General features: G+C 37.0%; 1 long non-coding RNA gene and 1 other non-coding gene across 4 annotated transcripts in view; both read right to left on the reverse strand.

Moving 5' to 3' along the window:
- Positions 1-26,999, reverse strand: part of LOC147577305 (uncharacterized) — a 740,585-nt gene that overhangs the window by 534,293 nt on the left and 179,293 nt on the right. For all 3 annotated transcript variants that reach the window (XR_015240129.1, XR_015240130.1, XR_015240131.1), the window contains exon 3: positions 12,190-12,292. This is a non-coding gene — a long non-coding RNA (uncharacterized LOC147577305). The remainder of the gene's footprint in view (positions 1-12,189; positions 12,293-26,999) is intronic.
- On the reverse strand, positions 2,285-2,392 carry LOC112850538 (U6 spliceosomal RNA). The gene has a single exon (XR_003222661.1). It is a non-coding gene; the product is annotated as a U6 spliceosomal RNA (small nuclear RNA).

The following is a 26,999-nucleotide window of genomic DNA, read 5'->3' on the forward strand; positions in this document are numbered from 1 at the left end:
TAGTCACTGAAAAGGAATAAAAGCAACAGGATAGTGTGTCCAATAATCACAAGATTTGAACTGAGAGAGCCAACAACAATCATTTCCTCTTTTCAATATCTAAACAAAACAAAACCCAACATGACAACAAAAGCCCACAAGCATCCACGTGTGGGGTGGCAGAGGGGAGGGGATGAGGCACCCTCCTGCAAGCAGGTGTTTAGAACAAGTGCACGCATGAGCACCTCCACATACAAATTGCGAGCTTCATCTCTGCCGTTAAAATAGTCATTCCTCCATGAACAGGAAACTTCCTCAGATTTTCTGGGAGATTTTGAACGTATATCAGAGATAGAAACTGAAAACACCCGAGTAGACAATATTTGATTCCCCTCTTTATTTCCTTCCCAACTATTGTACAACTCATGCTTCTCGACCTGTTGTAGCTGGGACCTGAACATTACAATGAGTCAAAATCTTCTTTTTCAGCGTATTTAGAGATTTGAAATAAAAGGCAAAATCAAACAACTTCCCAGAGGCATAGTGTCTACCTACACATCCACAACCACTGCTCGCCCCAAAAGCCGGGCCTTTAGTTTTGCTTAACCTCGACTTTTTAATGTGACAGTGCAACCAAGAGATTGCAACATCGCCATGTACTTGATTAAAGATGCAGCCCCTTTATAGCACATTTCCAGTAAGATAAAATATTCAGTAGCATGATTTCTAGACAATAAATTTTCCACAGTATGACTTATAGCTGGCTCATCAGCCACAAAAGCTGAATAATAACCAAAGTTAACCTCCATATTTCTAAAAGGAAGACACTGGTGTTTCCGATCTTAATTCTTGCCTGACATTGGTTAAAGAGGTGCTAATATCCCACATTTTACAGTGCCATCAATATTGCAAATAAATGCACAACACAATGAAAATATTTATGTGTGGTACTATCCAGAAAGATATAGTTAGGAAAAATATGGTAAAGTAGAAGTAACCTTGACAAATTAGGCCTCATTGAAATACTTCCCAGGCCTTGCCCAGAAACATAAATAATTCACAGAGCCCAGCACCAAATACAGATGAAGAGCATTTGTTATTAATCCATCCCTCTTTTATTTTGGCCAGAGCATTATTCTTTCATAATGAAACTCATTGTGAACCACTTTCTGTGCTCCCTTGTATCAAAACCTGCAAGTTATGAAATGTCAAATTCATCTTTATGCAACTAGTTATGCCCAAATATGGGGTGTTTGTTTGTGTGTATGTGTGTTTGTAAGCAGTCACAGGACTCTTGCAACACTAAATCATCATCAGATCATATATGATAAATTAATGTTTGGAAAGTTAATGTCACCTAGGAACTCAATATAGACTGACCAATCCATCAGTAAAACATGTGGCTATATGACAGACGTCCTTTACCTGAGAGTGGGAATTATTTAACCAGCAAAAATTTAAATTCAATTTTGAAAGTTAAAGAGACACAGTTTATTCTTCAAGAAAGTTAGTGAGAAAATGTATGGATAGAACAGGAATTGGTGAACTTGGACCTTGTCCTAAAGCCCTCTCATTAAAAACCAGAACACTTTATTCAGCTGAGTCCACTTTAAAAAAGAAGGAAACGAATTGTTTGACCTGGCTGACATCTGAAAAGGCAGTTGATCTGTTCTGTTTTAAATAGTAGCTGATGTTCCAATCTCTTTAATTTGTAACTATTATTTGGTACAACTGAATTTTTCTTATCCTTTAATCTGAGGGATATATATATATATATATATATATATATATAAAACGTTGAAGATCTTCAGTGAAATGAGAAAAAAAGCATAGATTATAAAGAATGGGGGGGATGATGGGATGAAAGAGAGATAATATGTAAAAATAGAAGAAAAGATGACAGGGAGACAAAGTTGGAAAATCACATGATAGAGTATATGAACTCATCCGTACAATAATCTATGGGGGAAACAAAAGAGATATCATTAACCTTTTCAGACTCTGCATGAGATACTGGAATGGAGTGAAACTTACACCTGAGTTTGAATCCCAACTTTGCCCATTATTAGCACAGTGTCCTCGCCAGGTTATGGAACCTCACTGAGAATGATTTCTCCCAATTGTTAGATAAAATAATTTTGTTAAGGATTCCTTCAGGATTGAATGAAACAACCTATGCAGAGTGTCTGGCACATGGTAGAAACTCCATTAATGTTAGTTTCCATCCCTACTTAATTGAAGACACTTGTCCTTTGGTGCTGGGTAAGCATCTCTCTGGGCTCTATTCCTAGGAATGGAATCACTAAGTTATTGTGTGTGTGTGTGTGTGTGTGTGTCCCCTCCTTGTGCACGGGCCATGCTAGTCTTCTCTGTATTGTTCCAATTTTAGTATATGTGCTGCTGAATCGAGCACTCCGTATGTGTGCTTTTATTACTTAATCTGGTTAAGTGCCGCCAGTTTTCTCTCTGAGCTGGTTCTCGCCAGACTTCACACCCACAAACAGTGCACGATCATCCCTGGTCCCCACATCCTGCAGAATGCTGTGCTTGACTTACCTCATTTAATCTGCATGACAACTCTAATTAAAAAAAAATAGTGTTCTTCTCTCCAGCTTGCGGATAAGAAAATTAGGACATGGAGAATTAAATAACCTGCCCAATTTCACAGCTGACAGTGGTACAGACAGGGTCAAACCCAGGTGGTCTGTTTCCAAACTTTCTTTTTGTTGTTATATTCAATGTGAAACCTTTGCCCTACTTGGCCCTGGGCAAGAAAGGTAGCCCAAACCAGTGTTCTGATTCACAGTCTCTATTCCAAATCTGTCTATTTTACACTTTGTTAACAGAAACTAGTACACTAGATGTGCAGGAGACTACCTAAGAAAATTTGAGACAAAACTCAATAGCACACTCTTTGAGCACCCCATTTTGGCCAGATGCTTTCTAGATGGAACACTGCACAGACATTCAGTTGAATAAGAGTTTTCGTCTTGAAGGAACAAAACATATGTTCCTAGAAATCAGGAACGTATATAAGCAAATATTTAGTCCTTCCCTTTTACCCCCAAAATGCTGCCAGTGCTTTCTCTGGTGATTCTATAGATGGAACCTGGTTCTTTAAGCTATTAAACAAAAGAGAGTTGCCATTTGGGGAGATTCCAAAAAGTGGCAGGGAGGGGGCGGTAAGGGGAATAGTCCCCCCACTTGCCATCCCACTATTCTCCCTGTGCAGGCAATAAGAGGGTGTATTGTCTGTAGAATATTTAAAAACACAGTAATCAAATCAATTTAAAGAAGTCTGCTTTTTAAATTATCACCATGCAGTGGCAATTCTAAACAATATCAGTGATAAAATATTCAGTTTCCACCCATTGGGGTAAACCTACCTTTATGACACTTATTCTAAGAAACTGCTATATTTCAAAAGCAAAAGCTAAAATTTGACCTTGGAGAGCCTGTTAGATCCTTGTTTACCACCTTAATGTAGTTTTATTCGTTAGTAACACAAGCAGTGGTCCATTGTTCTAGGGCAATCCCTCACTTGAGAAAGAAATGTTAACGCATTCCATCTCATAATGTAAAAACTCACTTCACTGGGAGAAGTATACAATTCTATAGAGGTTATTCTGCCAACTGTTTTTTTGTTTGTTTGTTTGTTTGTTTGTTTGTTTGTTTGTTTTTGCTACCTTTGTTTGAGATGGGATATAGAAAGAAAAGAGAAAGAAGGTTCCCCAGTACAGGATGGATAAGCTGTTGGCAGGCCCAAGTAAAACGCTGGTTTTAGAAAGGGGCATAGAAAACAGACTCCAAGAACCATGGTGTCAGATATCTGTATTTAGAATTTCCTACTCCATACTACAGGAAAGCTTTGTCAAAACACTGCAGTCTAATGTTATTTGCACTTTGAGGAATCACAGGAAGGATCCATGTCCACACAGAGGATAAGAGGAATACACAAATACCTTCAGGAACATGGGGTAGCATTTATGAGATGATAAAAGGATACCAGCAGAGAAATCCAGAGAAATTCAGAGGACAGTGTGTCTAGGAACAAGAAGAATGAATGTGGGAAATGCATAAGCCTGAAAATCACAACTGTATGCCTAGAGGCACCATGACCATGAAGGGTTGAGTGGATCCTTGAAGAGTTCACATCTCTCTAAAAGTTCAGCCAATACCCACCACTAGCCAGTTGTTTTCCTGTGTATAAAAGCGTCTAGATCTACTACTATGCTAAGGGAATTCCAAATTTTGAATTTAAATAGGAAATCTCATTTCTTAAAGGCTGAAAAATAATGGAAAAATAGTATCCTCCCTTATTGTAACTGTTGATACTCATGACTTAGAAATTTTCATAATTTCCCAAGGCTCACATGAGGGGGATTTGAAAGGCACATGACAAGAACATGGACTCTTATTGTATGATAGACAAAGGGATGACCCATTAAAAGCAGAGCTTGAATGTGTTTCTTTTATAACTATGATACAAGGCAGATCATGCTACTATAAGGGTATCGTAACAGGTTATTATAGAAGATTCCACAGAAAAAGGGAACTTGAACTGGTCATTACTAATAGGTAAATTATCAACAGGGAGAGTGGATGGGGAGAAGCACAAAAGGAAGGAAAGGAAATATAGAATAAATAAATGCATTAAGAGATGCAGTTAGAGATTTTAAACAACATAATGTGTTTGGAGAATTACAGTGGTACAGATTCACTGGATAGGAAAGTATAAGAAGAAGGGGGACATAATGCTAGAAAGGTAAGTACAGTCACACCATAGAACCTTGGAGGACAAGTTGAGTGATTTGCACAATGTCTGGTGTGCATGTGGAACCCTTAAAGAATTTTAACGGTCAGTTACTATAAATTTGTTCATTCATTATGCAACTAGATTTCCAAAAACGTTATCAATAATGGAAAATCCATAGAATAATTTTCCAAACCATGCCATAGTACTAGCATCTTCTGTTAAACTTTAAGCAACAAAAGAAAGTTGTGATTAACTAAAATCACCATACCTGCTGCAATGAATGATGATCATGGTTCCAGCAAATACAGCAAATACACAAGATAATGTGAATATACTTTTGCTAAAGCAAAGGATAAAAACCTACATTCAAATTTAAGGGGGGAAACAGTGTTGCCCTATGGCTACTGGGCATATTTTGTCACAAACACAAAACATTTATGGACCCCAAATGCTTAGCATTGTTTTTCAGAGTCCCCAACGTCCAATGTTTTTCCTGCAGTGCAACATATGTAAGCTGCTTAAATCAGCTTCTGACATCGTTGCAACTTCAAACTGGAGGCTATGCGAGGCTTAGCAGATGGCAAAACCCATCCAGTTCTCTAAGTGTGTGTTCAGCATAAGGTGCTCGTATGTTCTCTTGGACCCAGCTAGGCAGAAATCTTCCCTTGGAGAAAAAAATACACGGTGTTCAGTTTTATAGTGAAGAGTCAGAACTCCAGCCACTTGAGCTGTATCTTGCTTTTTTTTTTTCTTTCACAAAGGTTAAGAGTGTAGTCACACTGGCTTACCTGCCTCTTAACCAGGCTTACGAAAACGGAAAGATGATTAATTGCCTCGTGACTGTGGTTAAATTTAAATCTGGATAATTCAAGATTCTCTAATCATTCCAGAAATTTAAAATTTCCTTCCTTAAAACTCAAGTCTTCATTTTTAGAATCCTCCTCATGAAGTCCAGACTCAGAAAAAAAAAAAAAAAATCAACAGTAAAGACAGATTCAATAATAAGAAGGTACTGATACCTTCCAGATAAAAAAAGAAAAACAAGCAAACAGAACAAAAGCATAAAAAAGCCAAGCATCTCAATTTACTGTAAAACAATCCTAAAGTCCCCAATCTGGCATTTGGTGCTTTCCACAGTCTGACCCCATCTTGTCTTTCCAGACCCGTTACTGTATGCATCTACAACCATTCAAACTGGACTGGTCCCTATTTTCTCACATCCTATGTTGCCTTCACCTTGGTCCCTTTGCATAAGCCGATTGCTTTTCCAGAGAGGACTTTTCTCCCCGCCAACTCCAACCTGTCCTTGTGAGTCTGGCAAGGTTAGAAAATAGAGTCCACAATGGAGGTGAACTGGGGGAAGGGGGAAGGGAGTTGTCAGAAGGGAAATGGAGATTGAAGCCAGAGGCAAAAGGCCATGAATCTTTTACTGGGGAACTTGAACTTCGTCCTGTAGGCCACTGTTTCATAAACTGTCAATAGGCCATTTGCAACTGAACCATCTGGGGGCCTTTTAAAAAAAAACATATTCTCAGATCCAAACATCCTAATTAGTATCTCTGGGTATGAGGCCCAGGACTGGATTTTCAATAAGCCAGTTTAGGCTTATGTGATGATTTAGACTTAGGTAATTCTTTTATATATGAAAGTCTGAATGCTATAGACATCCGATAACTACAAGTCTAAGAAAGCAAAAAGATTTGTGTGCTAGGAGAGAGACTTAGGACAGCACAATGAGGTTAGTGAGCATGGGGGAAGGGACTAGAGGCAGAGAGACCAGTTAGGAAACTATAACAGTGGCTACTATTAACCTCTCTCTCCTGAAACCTTCTTCCTTCCTGACTTTCGTGGCACAACTCCCTCTTGATTATCTTGCTACCTCTGCATCCGCTCTTCTGAATCTTTCACATTTGTCCTTTTATTCCAGCATCTCTTTCAATGTTAATGTTCTTCCAGGTTCTGTCTGAAGTTCCCTTCCATGCACAGTCTCCTTAATATCTTATCTACTCCCTGAGCTTTGAATACCACATTTACACTGGTACCCCAAACATTTATATCTCAATAGATCTCTACCTAATGAGATAGTCTACCTATTTCATGGGCGTGTCCAAAATTTATACTCTTCACTATCTCTATACCTACTTCTCTTTCATTGGTACCTATCAATGAAATACCAGAAAAACAGAGGGACAGAAAAATTCACCCAGTACCCCAATTCAGACAACTGAGCATCTCACTTAAAATCTGCCCTGTCCTTCCTGCTACTCCCACATTGTTTGGTTTTTGCCCTACTTCCTACTAAGAGTTATCTCTTCAAACCATACCTTTCTATACATCTCCACACCCATATCTTTGGTAAAGACCTCAAATCCTGAAAACTCAACCTTTCTGCAGCAAAAAAAAAAAGCCAAATATCACATGCATGACAGAAAAACATGGGGAAAATCTCCCTAACCAAAGGTAATTATGAGTGTGACGTGTCCTTATTGAAGAAGAAAATCTTTAATTTAAGGATTTATATAAGCAGAATTGATTTGCCAAAATGTAAATACCTTTCTGTTATATAATTCTAATTGTACCTTGCTAAAATTATAGCATTGGTAAAGTGGCCTCAACTTGTTGCTAACAGGACATAGTGTCATCTCATAGCTACCATGCTGATGGCATGGGGGCAGAGAAACACTGAGGAAAATTAGAACTGACTCTTTCAGACCAGCTTCTTCTCTTACCATTATACATCAAAATAGTACCTTGCAGAGAGAGGGGAAAAAAGTGTGTGTGTGTGTGTGTGTGTGTGTGTGTGTGTGTGTGTGTGTGTGTGTAAACAATTATGGTCTCTTCCATCTGCCTGTTAATTGGGACCAAAGTGAGTAATGATGGTGGATTTAATGTGATTCAGTGTTCCAAAAACTCAACTGAAAATGTTCCAGAGTTGCTAGATTAACTGAAGGCTCTTGAAAGAATGGAAGTTTCCCTCACGTACATTTTCAGTGACCGCTAGAGAACACTGGGCATGGGCAAAGCACACATCCACACAACTGAGCCCTCAGTAGCAGAGGATTTTGAAGATGGGATCCTTAACTCAGCAAAGGAGGTGGAAGACATTCTCATACCCTGGGCCCGTGCAGAATCTCAGCCTTCTTGTGGCCCTGAATGCAACCATGACCTTGACTATGACCATATTCGCCACCACTGCCCCCATAACAATTGTTCTTTCTTTAGCACTTTGTACAAGATATACCATTTAGTTTTCTCCTAGAACCATATGAAGTAAGTGTTATTTCCAATTCAAAGGCAAGGAAATAGTTTCAGAGAGTTAGGAAATTTCCTAAAAGCTGTACAGCTGGTGGGTGTTAGATCTGAATTACATAAATTCAAAGTCATCCCTTTCTATTTAGCTATGCTACCTTTACTGCTCTGTGTCCTCTTAATTGTTTTCTTGATAACCCTGTGATAAAAATGCTAATAAGTATCAACAGTGCTTGTCACATATTTCAAATAGTCCCAGGAGAACAGGTGGGGAGAGGGTAGATATGTCATCAAAGGCAATATTCCCTGAAATTAATTTCCTGTATGATTCACAGAAGGGTATACTGACATAAGGGTTATGTCTTTAATGGTTTTGCATCTTATAATTATCAGTAATTAAAAACCCAGTAGGAATTAGTTTATTAGAGCACTTTGTAAAGTGGTGGTAACTGAGCTCTAAGATGGAATTTAAGTTGGAAATTGTCACCATTTGAAGACCTTCTTAGTCCAAATATAGAAAGAAGGTGGAAATCATGAATTCTGGCGAAGTCTAGCTTTTTTTTTAATGTTTGTTTATTTTTGACAGAGACAGAGAGACAGAGATAGAGCATAAGCAGGGGAAGGGCATAGACAGAGGGAGACACAGAATCGGAAGCAGGCTCCAGGCTCTAAGCTGTCACCACAGAACCGGATGCAGGGCTTGAACTCACAAGACCGGGAGATCATGACCTGAGCCAAAGTCAGATGCTTAACCGACTGAGCCACGCAGGCGCCCCTGGCAAAGTCCAGATTTTAAGGGTATTTCCCTCCCCTAAAATGTTGTCCTGAAGCCATAGCTTTGAATTCAATTTGTTTCATTTGCTTAGATTTTAACATATGAAGTGTATCTTATACTTGGTCAATATTTTTATTTGGATTGTTTATTCTTCCCTAAAAACAAAACTGGAAAAGAAAGAAAGAAAAGGCTTGACTGCATTTACTTTTCACACACTTGACACATGCTGTTAAAGGAAGATTTGCACTGCGAGTATGAATCTTCTAAAGATTCATAAAATACGCCATTTGTATTTTTTAGCATCCCTTTAGGCATACATCCATAAAAGAGTGTGTACTCAGTCTCCTCTGTAAACAAATTATGCACACATTTTTCTTCTTTCAGATTTCCCAGATAAGCCCTTTCCCTTCTCCCTATTTTGTTTTTTCCTTTTCTCTATTTTCCTACATGCAGGACTTAATTTCTTGGAAATTAGAAAACAAGTTTGGGATGATGTCAATGAGAATGGTGGAATAAGGACCTCCAAAAATCTACTCTCATAAAAAGCAACTAAAACACTAGCAAAAAAAAGTCAAAGTCATCTCCTACCTGAACCCTTTATTCTAATTATACTTCTATCACCAGTCTTACATGATTTAACTGTCCCTATTCCATGCTCAACTGGTACCCTGTAAGTGCCTTTATCATAGCTACTAACATGCTGTATTTTAAAAATGTATTCACTTAACTGTGTTATCTAGCATAATAAAAGTTTCCTCAGTATAAAAATTACATGATTATTTGGCCAAGTATGTTCACAAACTGTATAGTACTTTGTTTTATGGTTACATCTGTTAAACGGATGCTTCTGCATTAAAAAAATGTTTTAAAGCCAGAAAAAGTAAAAATTGTCAAAACCAACTTCTCTGAACTCTGGAAATTAACTAAAGCCTTGTAATAACGTGGAAAAGCTTTATTCAAGAAAATTGCTGATTTTTGGTATGAACAGTGAGTTTTGTGGCATTTTAACTTGCCCTATTCCTGTCCCCCTCTTCCGAGTTCTCTGATAGTCACAAAAATCAACAGCCCATAATTACAGCGTAAACCAGCAGTTGAATATCCACAGGAAGAGTCAGAATGGGGCTGCAGCTCTTTCAAAGCCTCATCTCAAAAAACTGTAGTTATTTGACTGGTCTGGTAGTTCCTGGGAACCCTAATCACAAGGTACATCTTCATTTTTTACTTAAAGTTCACCCAGTGAAAATAGCCTTTTTCCTGGCCAGGTTTGTCAAAAACAATTAGTGGCAGTATTTTACTATCACAGCTGGCGAGGTGTTGATAACAGTTGAAGCAAAGAGCAAGCTAATCCAAAAAAAAGAAGAAACTTAAAAGAAAAAGAATGGGAAAAATACGGCAAGAATGTGGAAAAATTGGAACCTTAATACGTTGCTAGTGGGAGTATAAAATGGTATAGCCACTTTGTTTTTTTTTATAAAGTTTATTTATTTTGAGACAGAGAAAGAGAGTGGGGGAGGGGCAGAGAGAGAGGGAAAGAGAGTATCCCAAGCAAGCTGTATACTGTGAGTGCAGAGCCCTAAGTGGGGCTCAACCCCACAAACTGTGAGATCATAACCTGAGCCAAAACCAAGAGTCAGACACTTAACCTACTGAGCTACCCAGGTGCCCTGGTATAGCCACTTTGGAAAACATTCCAGCAATTCCTCAAATGGTTAAACATAGAGTTACCACATGACCAGAAATTCTAGTCCTAGGAGCACCTGGGTGGTTCAGTCATTTGTGCGTCTGACTCTTGATTTTGGCTCAGGTCATAATCCCAGGGTCATGGGATTGAGCCCTGTGTTGGGCTCTGCAGTGAGCATGGAGCCTGTTTAAGATTCTCTCTCTCTCTCCCTCTGCCCCTCTCCCCCACTTGTGTGTGCTCTCTGTCTAAAAAGAGAGAGAGAGAGACAGAGAAAGAAAAAATTCTAGTCCTATATGTATATATCAAAAAGAACTAAAGCATATGACTACACAAAAACTTGTGCATAAAAATTCATAGCAACATTATTCATAATAGTCAAAAAGTGGAAACAACCCAGATGCCCATCAGTTAATGAACAGATAAACAAAATGTGGTATATCTATACACTGGAATATTATCCAGACCTAAAGAGAAATGAAGTGCTGATACATACTACAATACGGATGAACCTTGAAAACATGATAAAGTGATAGGAGTCAGACCTAAAATGCCACATATTTTATGAGTCCATTTATAAGAAATGCTCAGAATAGGAAAAGAAATAGAGACAGAAAGTAGATTAAAGGTAGTCAGTGGTTGGCAGTTGTGGGGAATGGAGAACAATTGCTAATGGACGTGGGATTTTATTTTGGGATGACGAAAATATTCTGGAATTTAATAGTAAAGATGGTTGCCCAGAATTTCAAATATAGTAAAAACCACTAAGTGATAGGCTATAAGAGTGGATTGCATAATATATGAGTTGTCTCTCCAAACAAATAAATAAAATCAGAATCTGTGATTAAATTCTATGTTCTGAGGGAAACAAAAATGATAACACAACATGTGGGACAGGCACTGACTGGGGAGTTAGTAGTAGTCTTGAGTTCTAGTACTAGTTCTGTCACTAACTATTTAAGTTACCTGTACCAAGCTACTAACCATTCTGGGCTTTATTTTCCTTTAACACAAAATAAAAATATTTCAATATATGATCTTTTCCCATCACATCCTATGTAGCCTTGAAATTCTATGACTCTATATATTGAATCATTGCTATTATGATTAGAATCCTCATGCATGAACCCAAGATAAAAAATGCCTTCCTGGTTTCTGATAAAAACAATAACAATGATCCATGATGTACTCACACTATCCTGAGTAATTGAGATACATCATTGAATAAAATATGCAAAGATCCTTGTCCTCATGAAGCCAATATCCTCACTAAATGTATTCTTCCTGTCTGACCCTACCAAAATTACTATCAAAATATAGTAATTTTGAAATTTTGATACCAAATAAGTTAGTTATATTTGTCTTCTTAAAAGTTACACCATGGAAGTATACCAAGATCAAAGTTCTATTGGCCACATTTCTTATAAAAAAGAGACATAACCATCTAAGGAGAAGATTATTACCTGGAGGAAAAGTTAATGTCAGGGTCTACACTTAGTAAGTCAATGGCAGAAGACCCTCACATTGGACCCAGAGTAATAATAATTTTATTGTAACATTGAAGACTTCATAATCCTATGAGCCTGGTAAATAATTCGTAGCGTATCACCTATTCATCGTATTTATTAACACATATTAGATTTTAGAATCCAAGGCTAACCTAGTTGGTCATAACTCTCATGCCCTATATTTTATAATCTTCTGCTTCTATTTTAATTAGAATGAATTTCACAGCATTGTCTCATCACTTACGTTTTCTATATTTCATCCATAAGGCAGAATCAACAACCTCCATTTTCCATTCCTCCACATTCCTTAAAAAGTAGGTCAATGAAAAAGTCCATATAATATTCTCCTGTGGAAGAAAAAGAAAGCATGAGCCCTTATGTATTTAACTTTGTTTTTAAAATGTATGTTTAAAAAAATGAACCATTAGGACTTTCTCAAGATAAAAACTTCTGCACTACAAAGGAAACAATCAACAAAACTACGAAGCAACATACCAAATGGAAGAAGATATTTGCAAATGACATATCTGATAAAGGGTTAGTATACAAAATATATAAAGAACTTATCGAACTTAACAGCCAAAAAACAAATAATCCAGTTAAGAAATGAACAGAAGACATGAATAGACATTTTTCCGAAGAAGACATACAGATGGTTCACAGACACATGAAAAGATGCTTAACATCAGTCATCATCAGGGAAATACAAATCAAACTAGGATGAGATAAGACCTCACACCTGTTAAAATGGCTAAAATTAACAACACAGGAAACAGAAGATGTTAATGAGGATGCAGAGAAAGGGAAACCCTCTTACACTGTTGGTGAGAATCCAAATTGGTGCAGCCACTCTGGAAAACAGTATGGAGGCTCCTCAAAAAGTTAAAAACAGAGCTACCCGATGACCCACCAAATGCACTACTAGGTATCTACCCAAAGGATAGAAACATGCTATCCGAAGGGGCACATGCATGCATTCTGATATTTATAGCAGCATTATCAACAATAGGCAAATTATGGAAACAGCCCAAATGTCCATCGACTGATGAAAAAATAAATGTTCATCAACTGATGAAAAAAATGGAATATTACTCACACACACAATGGAATATTACTCACCATTAAAAAAGAATATAATCTTGCCATTGGCAACAAGGTGGTTGGAGCTAGTGTATTATGTTAAGTGAAATAAGTCAATCAGAGAAAGACAAATACCATACGATTTCACCCCTATGTGGAATTTAAGAAACAAAACAAATGAGCATAGGGGGAAGGGAAAAAAAGAGAGGGAGGCAAACTATAAGAGACTCTTAACTACAGAGAACAAACTGAGAGTTAATGGAGGGTAGGTGGATAGAGGATGAGCTAAATGGATGATGGGCATTAAGAAGGGCACAGTGATGACCACTGGGTGTAATGTGCACATGATGAATCACTAAATTCTCCCGAAACTAATATTACACTATATGTTAACTAACTAGAATGCAAAAAAAAATTTGATATAAACAAAAACAAAACAACAACAAAAAATAAAATAAAATATGTGTTTAAGTTCGTTTCTGTGTATTGGTCTACTTGTGTCTTGTGTGTCTATGAGGTAAAGAATGTTCAAGATCTAACGTCTATAAAGACAACTATCAGTATTTAATTATGCAGAGGTTTTGTTTTGTTTTGTTTTACCAATTCAAACCATAAAATAAGAGGAAAAATTGAACCATTTTTGAGGGATTTTTTTAAGATACTAAAATCCTTTGAGTTCCAAAACCTCCATCAAGGACATTTTCATTCTATATTCTTCACTATGTACCCATTTTTCTTCTGATTCCACTGTTCTAGAAAGCTTTCCTGAAGAGAGTAATTATGAATTGGCATCTAAACTTTTTGTAAAAGAATAAAACTGTATCAAATATATTGATTCTGGGGCGCCTGGGTGGCCCAGTCGGTTAAGCGTCCGACTTCAGCCAGGTCACGATCTCGCGGTCCGTGAGTTCGAGCCCCGCGTCAGGCTCTGGGCTGATGGCTCAGAGCCTGGAGCCTGTTTCCGATTCTGTGTCTCCCTCTCTCTCTGCCCCTCCCCCGTTCATGCCCTGTCTCTCTCTGTCCCAAAAATAAATAAATGTTAAAAGAAAAAAAAAAAATTAAAAAAAAATATATATATATTGATTCTTAACTGTCTGAATCACATTTCAAGAGCTTAATGAAAATTATAGATACAGATCATCTGAAAATATATATTGCTACTGCACATTTTTGCACACAGATTCAGGGAACATATAAATACCTAAAGCCCATCCACCCAAAGAACCACCAGACACAAAACACCAGCTCCAAAAGATAAATGATTTAAAATTTTAAATAATGCTTTATTCCCCCCTTTCCTTTCTCTCCTTTTATTGCATTTTTCCTAGCTGGAAAAACAGAAGAATAGCAAATTTATAGAAAATAAAAACCAATGGCCCCCGACCATATAAAAAAGATGATCTTCATAAAAACAATAAAAGAAGCACACATTAAAACAAATATGAATGGTTGCATTGTTTTATTAATAAGAGCAAATTTATCAAGGGTGCAAAATATTAGGCACTAAATATTGCTGACAGGATTGCAAATTTGCCCCTCATTTTGGGAGGTGGGGGAGGCAGGAATTTTGAAAATGACCAGGCTACATATCCTTTGATCTGGAAGTTTCATTTTAAAACTATCCTCAAGAATTCACTTTCAGATACTTTTTTATTTTATTTTATTTTATTTTATTTTATTTTATTTTATTTTATTTTATTTTATTTTATTTATATTGTTTTAATTTATTGTCAAATTAGCTAACATACAGTGTATACAGTATGCTCTTGGTTTTGGGGGTAGATTCCAGTGATTCATTGCTTACATACAACACCCAGTGCTCATCCCAAGTGCCCTTCTCAATGCCCATCACCCATTTCTCCCCTCCCCAACTCCTCCCCGCCATCAACCCTTAGTTTGTTCTCTGCATTCAAGAGTCTCTTTATGGTTTGCCTCCCTCTCTGTTTGTAACTAGTTTTTCCCCTTCTTTCTCCCATGGTCCTCTGTTAAGTTTCTCAAGTTCCACACATGAGTGAAAATATATGATATTTCTCTTTCTCTGACTGATTTATTTCACTTAGCATAATACCCTCCAGTTACACCCACATTGCTGCAAATGGCAGGAATTCATTCTTTTTCATTGCCAAGTAGTATTCCATTGTATATATAAACCACATCTTCTTTATCCATTCAGCAGTTGATGGACATTTGGGTGCTTTCCATAATTTGGCGATGGTTGATAGTTGCTATAAATAACCATGGGTACATGGGTCCCTCTGAATCATCACCCCTGTATCCTTTGGATAAATTACTAGTAGCACTGTTGCTGGGTCATAGGGTAGTTCTATTTTTAATTTTTTGAGGAAGCTCCGCACTATTTTCCAGAGTGGCTGCACCAGTTTTCATTCCCACCAACAGGGCAAGAGGGTTCCCCTCTCTCCACATCCTCACCAACATCTGTTGTTTCCTGAGTTGTTAGTTTAGGTCACTCTGACTGGTGTAAGGTGGTATCTCAATGTGGTTTTGATTTGTATTTCCCTGATGATGAGTGATGTTGAGCATCTTTTCATTTGTCTGCTGGCCATCTGGATGTCTTCTTTGGAGAAGTGTCTACTCATGTATTCTGTCCATTTCTTCACCGATTATTTGTTTTTCATGTGTTGAGTTTGGTAAGTTCTTTTTTTTTTTTTTTTTTTTTTTTTTGGGACAGAGAGAGACAGAGCATGAACGGGGGAGGGGCAGAGAGAGAGGGAGACACAGAATCGGAAACAGGCTCCAGGCTCTGAGCCATCAGCCCAGAGCCCGACGCGGGGCTCGAACTCACGGACCGCGAGATCGTGACCTGGCTGAAGTCGGATGCTTAACCGACTGCGCCACCCAGGCGCCCCAAGTTCTTTATAAATTTTGGATACTTAACCCTTTATCTGATATGTCATTTGCAAATATCTTCTCCCATGCTGTCAGTTGCCTTTTAGTTTTGTTGATTGTTTCCTTTGCAGTGCAGAAGCTTTTTATCTTAGTGAGGTCCTAATAGTTCATTTTTGTTTTTATTTCCCTTATCTTTGGAGATGTGTTGAGCAAGAAATTGCTGCACTTGAGGTCAAAGAGGTTGTTGCCTGTTTTCTCCTCTAGGGTTTTGATGGTAACCTGCCTCACATTTAGGTCTTTCATCCATTTTGAGTTTGGTTTTGTGTATGGTGTAATAAAGTGGTCCAGTTTCATTCTTCTGCATGTTGCTGTCCAGTTCTCCAAGCACCATTTGCTAAAGAGACCGTCTTTTTTTGCATTGGATACTCCTTCCTGCCTTATCAAAGATTAGTTGGCCATACATTTGTGGGTCCAGTATCAGGTTCTCTATTTTATTCCATTGGTCTATGTGTCTGTTCTTGTGCCAGTACCATACTGACTTGATGATTACAGCTTTGTAGTAGACGCTAAAGTCAAAAGACCTCAAATAGTCAAAGTTATGTTGAAAAAGAAAACCAAAGTGGGAGGATCTCAGAAACTTATTGTTAGGGGGGTGGTGAGCCAGATAGCCTGATAAAACTGGTACACGATGATAAATATCCTTCAAACACATACATAGATTTGCCGGAAAATAAGGGAAATTCTCAAGGGCCAAAAACAAATGGAGAATGGGAAACCAGGGTAATAAACTAATGTTGAAACAATAATTGCTGTGGGAACATTTGACAATCTTAGCAATCAAGATGCTTAGGTTTTGATGGCCATGCAAAGCACAGAGCACAAGGTCCACATGTGAGTTAGAAGTGTGACCAGTACATAAATTCAGATTATTTTACAGAATATACTCTTGATTTTAAAATAAATTAGCTTCCACCAAAAGAAGATGATGTGGAATTTCTCTCTTATGAACCTGAATTCTAGATAGGGAAAAGTCTCCCCTAAAATGCATAACCACAATTCTTGTTTCCCATGAGGTTAAGATATGGATTTATGCAATCTGAATGGTCCTGAGAACCTCAAATTAAGAAATCAATTTAAAGTAGGGTTGGGCTGTTAATACTTCTTGATGCCTAGTAGGAACAGATGCAAAGCTTCTCTCAAAGGATGAATCCTCAAACCAGGCCTTATAGGATTTTCACAAATAAAGCCACCAAACAAACATGATAAGGAAATAAAACATATACAAATACCGAGATAAGACGAGATCGGGCGCATTCAGGGTGGTATGTCCGTAGACTAAACATATACAAATACCTAAGGCAAAATTCACCAACAAGAATAAGTAGAACAGCAGAAGTCTCAGATATTGAGTATTAAATAAGAACAATTAAAGTAATAAAGAGATTAGAAACATAAGAATGCTAGAACGCACTATTCAAACATACCAGTAAATCTTAAAAAGAAAAGGAAACAGATTTCTATAATGAAAAATTAAATCAATGCAATTAAAATCTGATATATGAGTTAAAATATTTAACATGAATAAAAATAAAAGGTTGACAAGGCAGAAAATAGATCAATTTTATGAACATTCTACATGTGCTCAGGAAGAATAAAATCTCCAATTGTTAGAATAAAGGTGCAACATTCTTTGGGTGAACTTTTATGTTAAAACCTGTACACACGTTATAATGTATCTACTTCATTCATCAATTACTGAGAAAAGTATGTTGTTATGGAAGTAAAAGAATTTCATTTATTTATGCTCATTTAGAAAATGTGGTTTTAGTGGTGTCTGGGTGGTTCAGTTGGTTGAGTTTCCAACTTTGGCTCAGGTCATGATCTCGTGGTTTGTGGGTTCAAGCCCCGCGTCAGGCTCTGTGCTGACAGTTCGGAGCGTGGAGCCTGCTTTGGATTCTGTGTCTCCCTCTCTCTCTGCCCTTCCTTGCTTGCACTCTGTCTCTGTCTCTGTCTCTCTCTCAAAAATAAATAAACATTAAAAAAATTTATAGATATATAAAAAATTATATATATATAGATATATATAGATATATAAAAAATTATATATATATATAATTTACGATAATAACCAAAATATGTATGTAACCAAGAATAAATCTAATAAAACATTTCTAAGACCCTTTTAAGAGAAACTATAAAATCTAACTGAAATACATGATCAATTATCTAAAATAGTGTATTTAACTATTAACTATGGTATATTAAATACACCATATTCATGGATAAGATATTATTAAATCATTAAGATAAAAGTTACACAAAAATGAAGATTAATCAATTCAATACAATTACCATCAAAATCCAAAGAAGGTTTTCCATAGCACTTGATAAACTGATTAAACAATGCACATGGACAACTAATAACCAGCACTAGCTAGGACTCTAATAAAAAAAAAAAAAAAACAACAAGGAGAACAATTAGACGTACTAGATCTCATAACTGATTGTCAAACTCTATAATTAATTGTGACTAAACACTGACACAAGCAGAAAGGAATAAGGATAATAAGGAAGGCCCTTGTGAGGAGCACTGGGTGTTATATATAAGTGATGAATCACTAAATTCTACACTGAAACCAATTTTACCATGTATGTTAACTAAGTAGAATGTAAACAAAAACTTGAAATAAAAAAGAGAGAGAGAGAGAGAGAGAGCTAGGAATAAGGAGCTCAGAAGAGTATAAAGAACCCAGAAAGAGACACTGGAAATTTTATACATGATAGATCAGTGGAGAATGGGTGGAATTTTCTATAAATCATGAAAAACAATTCGTTTTCCCTTGAAGAATAATACACCAGATCCCTATCTCACACTGTACATGAACTTCAAATCCAGGTATACTGAAGGTACAAACATAATAGAAGCAAAACTTTAAAACTCTTAGTATAAAATATGGGAACCTAAGTATTTGGTATAAATAAGATGTAAAAACAATCCCATAAAGGAAACTAATGATAAATTTACATTGATTACACTGAAAACTTCTACTCAACAACAATAACAACAAAAACAAAAAAAACAAAAATAAAAGACAAAGCTCAGAATGGAAGAAGATGCAGTATTAAGTGTAGATTACACATAAAATTTTGAAGACTTAGTACCTTAGAAAATAAACCTTGGAGTTGATATCATTGTCATCAACTTTTATTTATGTTCTTCCCACATAAGCATTATTTTTTACTGTTTGTCTTAGCTCAAGCTACTATAACAAATTACCATAAACTCGGTAGCCTATAAAGAACGGAAATTTATGTCTCACAGTTCTGGAGGCTAAGAAGTCCAAAATCAAGTCCCTGGCACATATGGTGTCTGCTGAGAGCTCACTTCCTCACTCACAGACTTGCCATCTTTTTGCTGTGTCCTCACATGGCAGAATGAGCAAGGAAGCTCTCTAAGGTCTTTTATAAGGACATGAATCCCATTGATGGGGGCTTTACCCTCATCACCTAATCACTTCCAAAAGGCCCATCTCCTAATTCCATCACATTGGGGATTATGTTTCCACAATGAATTTTGGGAGACACAAGCATTCAGCTTATGACACTGCTTTTTCCCACTTTGTTTTCATCTTTGGTTGTCCTAGATGCCAAAGGTACATGTAGTAGGCATTCAAAAAGCATACCCAAGTCAGTACATGTTTTTTCTTATTTCTCATATGGATTTCTTAAAAGAAAGTATTGTTGCTTTTAGTAAACATTAAATCCATACAAACATTTTTAGGGAGTTGAAATATTTAATCCTCATTTCAAAATATAATACGAAATATCTGAGACACAGAGGTTAGGTATTATAAACTAAACTTGCTTCCAAATTTTAAGCTGTATTTCTGGTTTATAGACAATCATGGCATAAATACATATACAATTTTACATTTTAATACAGGGGCACCTGGGTGGCTCAGTCAGTTAAGCGTCCAACTCTTGATTTCGGCTCAGGTCATGATCTCATGGTTTCATGAGTTTGAGCCCCATGTGGGGCTCTGCAATGACTCCTGCAGAGCCTGCTTGGGATTTTCTCTCTCTCTCTCTCTCTCTCTCTCTCTCTCTCTCTCTCTCTCTCTCTCCTCCACAGTTAATGCTGTCTCTGCTCTCTCAAAATAAATATATAAACTTAAAAAATATTTTAAAAATAAATAAGAAAAATAAATAAATAAATGGTAATGCAATTTGCATCCATTAATTAACAAATGTGAGTCACAATAGGGACAACATTGCTCTGTTATTTCCATACATATTTAAATACTTCTTGAGAAACATAACACCTGCAGACCCAATACACAGGTTACATTCTAAACTTATTGGTGAAGAGAAAGTGAATAGATATTCAATATGTACCGTAATCACTAATCCAATCAACTAATGTCAACACCCTTGGTAAACAAATGTTCCCACAGTGCCCACTGAATCCTGCTGGCATAGCAGAGGGTTCTGCAGAATGAACACTGAGCCTGTTCCAAAACCCTGCAGTAACGTTCTAAATAAACATGTCCAGATTTCTGAGATGCATTTCATACAGCATCCTCACACTCATAAAAGAAGATGTCATGTTTATCTCTGCAGAGAACAAACTGAATGAAATCATAGTTGTCTGGTGATTCAGCCTATAAATGAGCCAGAAAGACAATGTAACTTGTACTGGTCTTGCCATCTGTGTGACACTAGGTAATCTCTAAACTTACTGAACCTCAAGAAACACAAAGTTCAGTATTCCACAAGGTATATTCTTAATCAGTTATAAGATTTTGCTACAATCTAGGATAAGCAATTCTTAATATATTCTTACTTATTCTGATTGATAAAGCACAGTATGTGTGTTATTATAACCATGTAGACCTGTATCTTTGACCAAAAGAATACAAAAAGCAGTTAATAGGCATATTTACATCTGGGAATGGGTAATGAAGTTATTTCCATGTGGGGAGTAATTTAACAGTTTACAGAAAAGATAATGATGTTAAGAGAATGACAAGTAGAATTATATTAATGTCAATGAAATTGCAATACTTCATAAATTCACTGTTCTATACCAGAGATCAGCAAACTTTTCCTGTAAAGGGTGAGATAATAAATATGTTGACTTTGTGTGCCATACAGTTTGCCACTACTCAACTTTGCCATTGTAGCATAACAGCCACAGACAATACATAAGTGAATGAATGTGGCTGTGTTCCAACAAGATTCTATTTACAAAAACAAGCATTGAGCCAGATTGGTCCATTCAAGGTAGATTGGCAATTCCTGTCCATACTGGTCAGTGGTTTACAAATTGGACCCAGCAATAGCACTGCTAGGAATTTACCCAAGGGATACAGGAGTGCTGATGCATAGGGCACTTGTACCCCAATGTTTATAGCAGCACTCTCAACAATAGCCAAATTATGGAAAGAGCCTAAATGTCCATCAACTGATGAATGGATAAAGAAATTGTGGTTTATATACACAATGGAATACTACATGGCAATGATAAAGAATGAAATATGGCCTTTTGTAGCAACATGGATGGAACTGGAGTGTTAATGCTAAGTGAAATAAGTCATAAAGAGAAAGACAGATACCATATGTTTTCACTCTTATGTGGATCCTGAGAAACTTAACAGAAGACCATGGGGGAGGGGAAGAAAACAAAGAACAGTTAGAGAGGGAGGGAGCCAAACCATAAGAGACTCTTAAAAACTGAGAATAAACTGAGGGTTGATGGGGGGTAGGAGGGAGGGAAGGGTGGGTGACGGGTATTGAGGAGAGCACCTGTTGGGATGAGCACTGGGTGTTGTATGGAAACCAAATTGACCATAAATTTCATATTTAAAAAATTGGTGATTGTAATCTCCCCATTCACAATGACATGGATGGAACTAGAGAGTATAATGCTAAGTGGAATAAGTCAGTCAGAGAAAGACAAATACCATAAGATTTCACTCATATGTGTAATTGAAGAAACAAAACAAATGAGCAAAGGGGAAAAGAGAGAGAGAGAAAGAGAGAGACCAAGAAACAGATTCTTAACTATAGAGAACAAACTGATGGGTCTCAGAAGGAAGGTGGGTGGGGAGGTGGGTTAAATGGGTGATGGGAATTAAGGAGTGCACTTGCCATGATAAGACTATATGGAATCGGTGAATCACTATATTGTACACCTGAAACTAATATAACATTGCATGTTCATCACATAGGAATTAAAATTTTAAAAGATAAAATAAGAACTATCTAGAATGACTACTTTTTAACTCTTGAATTGTTTAAGTAGCATTGGTTTTTCAATCAGTTCATCACTGATAGAATTTTTCTGGAATATATGAAATGGGTACCTTTACGTGAGACAAATTCTTTGTCTTTTTTTTAATGTTTATTTAGTTTTGAGAGACAGCACGAGAGGGGGAGAGGCAGAGAGAGAGGGAGACACAGAATCCAAAGCAGGCTCCAGGCTCTGAGATGTCAGCACAGAGCCTGATGCAGGGTTCAAACTCACAAACAATGAGATCATGACCTGAGCCGAAGTTGGACGTTCGGCCACATGAGCCATCCAGGCACCCCAACACAAATTCTTTATATAAATGTCTCTGTTTCTTCTATGGATACTGTTCTTTAGAATCAGTATCACTATGTAGGTAAATATTGATAAAATACACATTCCTGGAACATATATCATCTACATTTGCTCATGAATTTGCATTGAATTGAATAAATTTGTGCCTATTTTCCACATAAAAAACAAATTTGTGATTGTATAGAAGACTGTACTCATTTTTCAAACAGATAATACAGTTTTAAATCTTGTTGCACTCATCAGATATTTAAGCTAAAATAATCTTGTCTTTTATAAAATATTTTTTTTTACTAAGCTAGACATGGGAAGAAAAAAAAAGCCAGTTATATTTGTTCTTTATTATACTGTTATATACCATAGTAGATTTTTCTTTACTTTTTAAAGGCAAACTTATGGTCAAAATCAGTATTGCCAAAGCATTATGATAAAATTGGTCAGAAGGTAAAATGAGAACAATTTACAGAATGAATTTCCAGAGCCATACCATTTATGAGACGGGGAATATTGATTATTAAGAAAACTCAGCAAGCTGTACTGATCAGATTTCTCATGCCAGGGCTTGTTTGTTTCACCACAAAGAAGCCGTCCTTTCTTTTATTTCCTTTGTGAAATTTCAAAGACAAATATATTTTGTTCCATATTCAGAGAGGTAGTGCACTCTTGAATGAACAGCTGCTGATCACTTTAGAAGCTTTTGAGCTGAAAATCAAGGTAGATAAATATTTCGGCTCAATCAAAACACAAAACAAAATTATCTCTTCATTGTGGATTCTCTGCAACATTTCTCTATTTCAAAAACTAAAAATCCTCAGTGAAACTGAACAATAAACATAATAAACCAGATGCTTTCTGTCATTTTCCTGTTATATGACTCACATATCCTGAAAGTATAATTTATGTCTATATGTTAAATAAATTGTGTTGCCAGCAGCCATGGCTTTGTTTGCTGTGGAGAGATCTGTGGACTGACAGAGAGCTAGATTTCTAGTTCTTATTCTGCTAATAGCCAGCTGTGTCCTTGAGTAGTCTGATGAGGAGCAAATATTATTCCACAGAATTGGAAGCAGGGTGAAGACATACAGACTCCTATGGACATAGCTTTACCTGAAACCTGACAAATAACAGTATTTGTCAATGAACACCCAGCGATCCATGAAAATAAATTGGTGTGCCTTGTCAGACTCTGAAGAATATAGATGCCCCGTTGGAGAAAAAATGCCCCAACATACTTTTGAGAAACAAGAAATGGGCCAGGTCAGGAGAAATTTCTAACGCTAATGAGAATGGGCATCTCGCTGAATGAGGGGCTACAAAGCTCTCAGGCAACTTCTGTGTAATCACAGGCAACTGAACTTCCAGAAGAATTTCCTGATCCTGAAGTGTAAGAGTGTAATTCACAGTTTTGTGAGCAATGCTGCAAATAAAACAAAACTAAACAAAAACTCCAGGACAAATCAGAATTGGGCTTTAAAGCTTTTCCAGCAGAGGGCAGCAGAGGCAGGAGCAAAGAAGGCAAACCCATAATGGTGAGAAACCATAGGAAATGAAGGCAGTGTGTAGATACAAAGGACAGAAGGCAAAGCTTCAGATGGTTCCCATCCGCAAAAATGTTAGAGGTTGCCACTACTCAAGTTATATATCTTACGGAATTCGGAAAGACAGCGGACAATGAAGTGATGTCTGGCCTTAAAACCAATTACAATGATCATTCATCCTCTTAGTTACTTTAGGTTATAAGCAGTGTGCTGACCTTACATACACAACCATACAAGAATTCATACATGCAAACTGGACATATGAACACAAAAGAGTTCAATAAGCCACCATATATCTGTTTAAGCTACAGTCCTAAGAACAACATTGTCCTTTCTTCTCCAAAGGTTCAGTGGTGAGAGACAGGGAGTATCATTTGAGGCAAAGATTCAGTCAGTATTTGAGCAAGGAGAAAAAGCCATCTAGGGAGTACTAAGACCAGAAGATACCCATGTATCTTCTAAAACCATGGCCAACTATGAAATGTTTCCCCATGCATCTGTGGACAGCTCCCAGAAGCCATATTGATGTTGCTATACAGCCACACCAGAATCCTGCTTCACCTCAATTCTTCCATATCAAAAGGAAAATGAGTTCAAATTGTAAATGGCATAATGAAAACATCATATTGCTTAAGGACCGGTCCAAGCATTTTTAGGTTAAGAAAAATAGAAATCAGGGCGCCTGGCTGGCTCAGTCATTACAGCATGAGACACTTGATCTTGGGGTTGTAAGTCCAAGCCCCATCTTGACTATAGAGATTACTTAAAAATAAAATCTTGGAAAAGTAAAGTAAAATTTTTAAAAAAGAAAAGAAATCACAGCAATTGACCCAGAGTGAGTAAAACTAGGAAGGTTTCAGTGTGTTCCAGACCTCAAGACAGTTACAATGCAGGTCAGGTAAGATAGGACAATGTAGAATCCAGAATGCACTGAAAGAAAAGGATCCACAGTACTGCCCTGATCATTTGTGGCTAATATCTTTACCCTTCTCCTGAGGGAGTAGGGACTTTGAATTAAGAGAACAATACTATATAGTTCTTCACAATGTGATACTATGCCCAGATCAGTTCAACAAATCTATACATATGAGAAAAACCTATGCTAAGATGCCATTGTCATTCCTAAATATTTGTTCCTAATATTCTTGCATTAGCTTCAAGTATCCCCAATAGGATTGTGAACGAGTTGTTCCTTAGGTATGTAATGTATGCAATAAATAAATAAACAAATAAATAAATAAAAGACTCTCTCATCAGTTATGTGTTAAGTGTTTATACCATAATTTTAGGATATATTTATTTATTCAACAACTTCTTCCATTTATTGAGTAACTTCCTTTGCCAGACACTGTGCTAGGGGCTGGCAATTTAGTCATGATTCATGCCTAGATATGCTACCAGTAATTAGAAGCTGTTTACCCAGGAGAGAAATTGAACAATTTTTAGTTATGTAGCAAGGACAACATAGCTTATGTGAGGAGTAAGGTACATATGATTTGCATTCAGTGTGGGTTCTATTGAGGTCAACCAGTTACCTTTAGGCATAGTTATCTACAGAATCCTCTATGAAATGGACCCTACATATTAAAGATTTTGATGCTCAGAATAATCAAAACAAATGTCAATCTTACCCTTGACCCCTTATGGAACTTGGTCTTACCAAGACTTATTTATGATCAAGTAGACAATATCTTAAATTACACTACAAGGATGGAAATTAGTCTTCCTAGACAAGAGGATGGAGAACATGTCCATTAGATCAAGGTTCGTCAAACAGCACCTACATCAGCATGTCCTAGCAGGACCTAAATAGCAGTTGGAGCATATTTAAACCCACTGGTGAAGTACAAATGCCCTTTGTTTCTGAATGAAGGGGAAAAAATCCATAGGTTCAAATACCCATAATATAAGGAGCAAGGAGGGAGTTCTATATTGACAGATGAAAATCCCAGCTTGTATATTCACCCAGAAGAGAAGCCATCTTAGTACCTCAAAGAGATAAGCTATAAGGGTGCCTTCAGGCAGACCGGTATTTTCCTCAAATTGGATTTCTCTAATCCCTGAACTGTGACCAGCAAAGACCTCAGCCTGGAAAATTGATTTTTCAACTACACTTCCTGAGGACTCACCAGAGCCACAAAGTAAAAGAAACAATAATTCTTCTTTGTCCACTGCATTGATGAAATGAAATCACATGGTATTTTTATACCCACTGGTATAACTGAGAAATGGTCCTGCAATTGGTTACCTCTTCATAGTTAAAATATTACATTCACTATGGGAGGAAGGTTGTTTATGTGCCATGTGGGGTGATACCATCTATAAGTATTTTGTTTATTTGATTTCTTTTAGTTCTGTTCAATAAATATTGAACTGCCTGGCCAGAGCTTCTTCAAATGCTTCTAGGAAAGAAGATGACTGAAAATACAGTGTGGCCTCCACCTGAGGCTTTAGTAGGAACACAAAGACAAATAAAACACAGTCTAGACCCCCAAGGAGTTATAATCCATAGGTTGTTGCATCCTACAAGGATGACATAAATAATCAAAATAAAGAAGTGTTTTGGTAAAAGTCTGCCATACATTTTTATTTTAATAGTTTTGAGTTCATATCACTGCATGTCACCACGTGTGGGCTGATAGACTAGACATATTTCACAGCCCATCAAAAAGGACAGTATTGTCACAGGGCCGAGTGTTCCACTGGATGCATATCCAACCACCAGCAGGAAAGCAATCCCTTGAGCATCTTAAAAGGAATAACAACTCCACCACGGAAAACAGATTGTGAATCATCTTCCTTTGACACCTCCAGAGGCAAAAGAAGAGTTGTATTTTCTCTTATCCCTTCAGTCTCTTTTGGAGTACTTTCTAGTTCTTCCTGGTTTTTTACCCATAAATAATTCAACAGGTAAGTTCCAATAATGACATGGGTACATGTCATTTGGAATCATTTATTAAGATTCATTTACATTTTAAAATGTCTCTT

This window comes from Puma concolor, chromosome C2 (genome assembly GCF_028749965.1).
Source record: "Puma concolor isolate L17-30 chromosome C2, mPumCon1.1.hap2, whole genome shotgun sequence".
Taxonomy (NCBI): domain Eukaryota; kingdom Metazoa; phylum Chordata; class Mammalia; order Carnivora; family Felidae; genus Puma; species Puma concolor.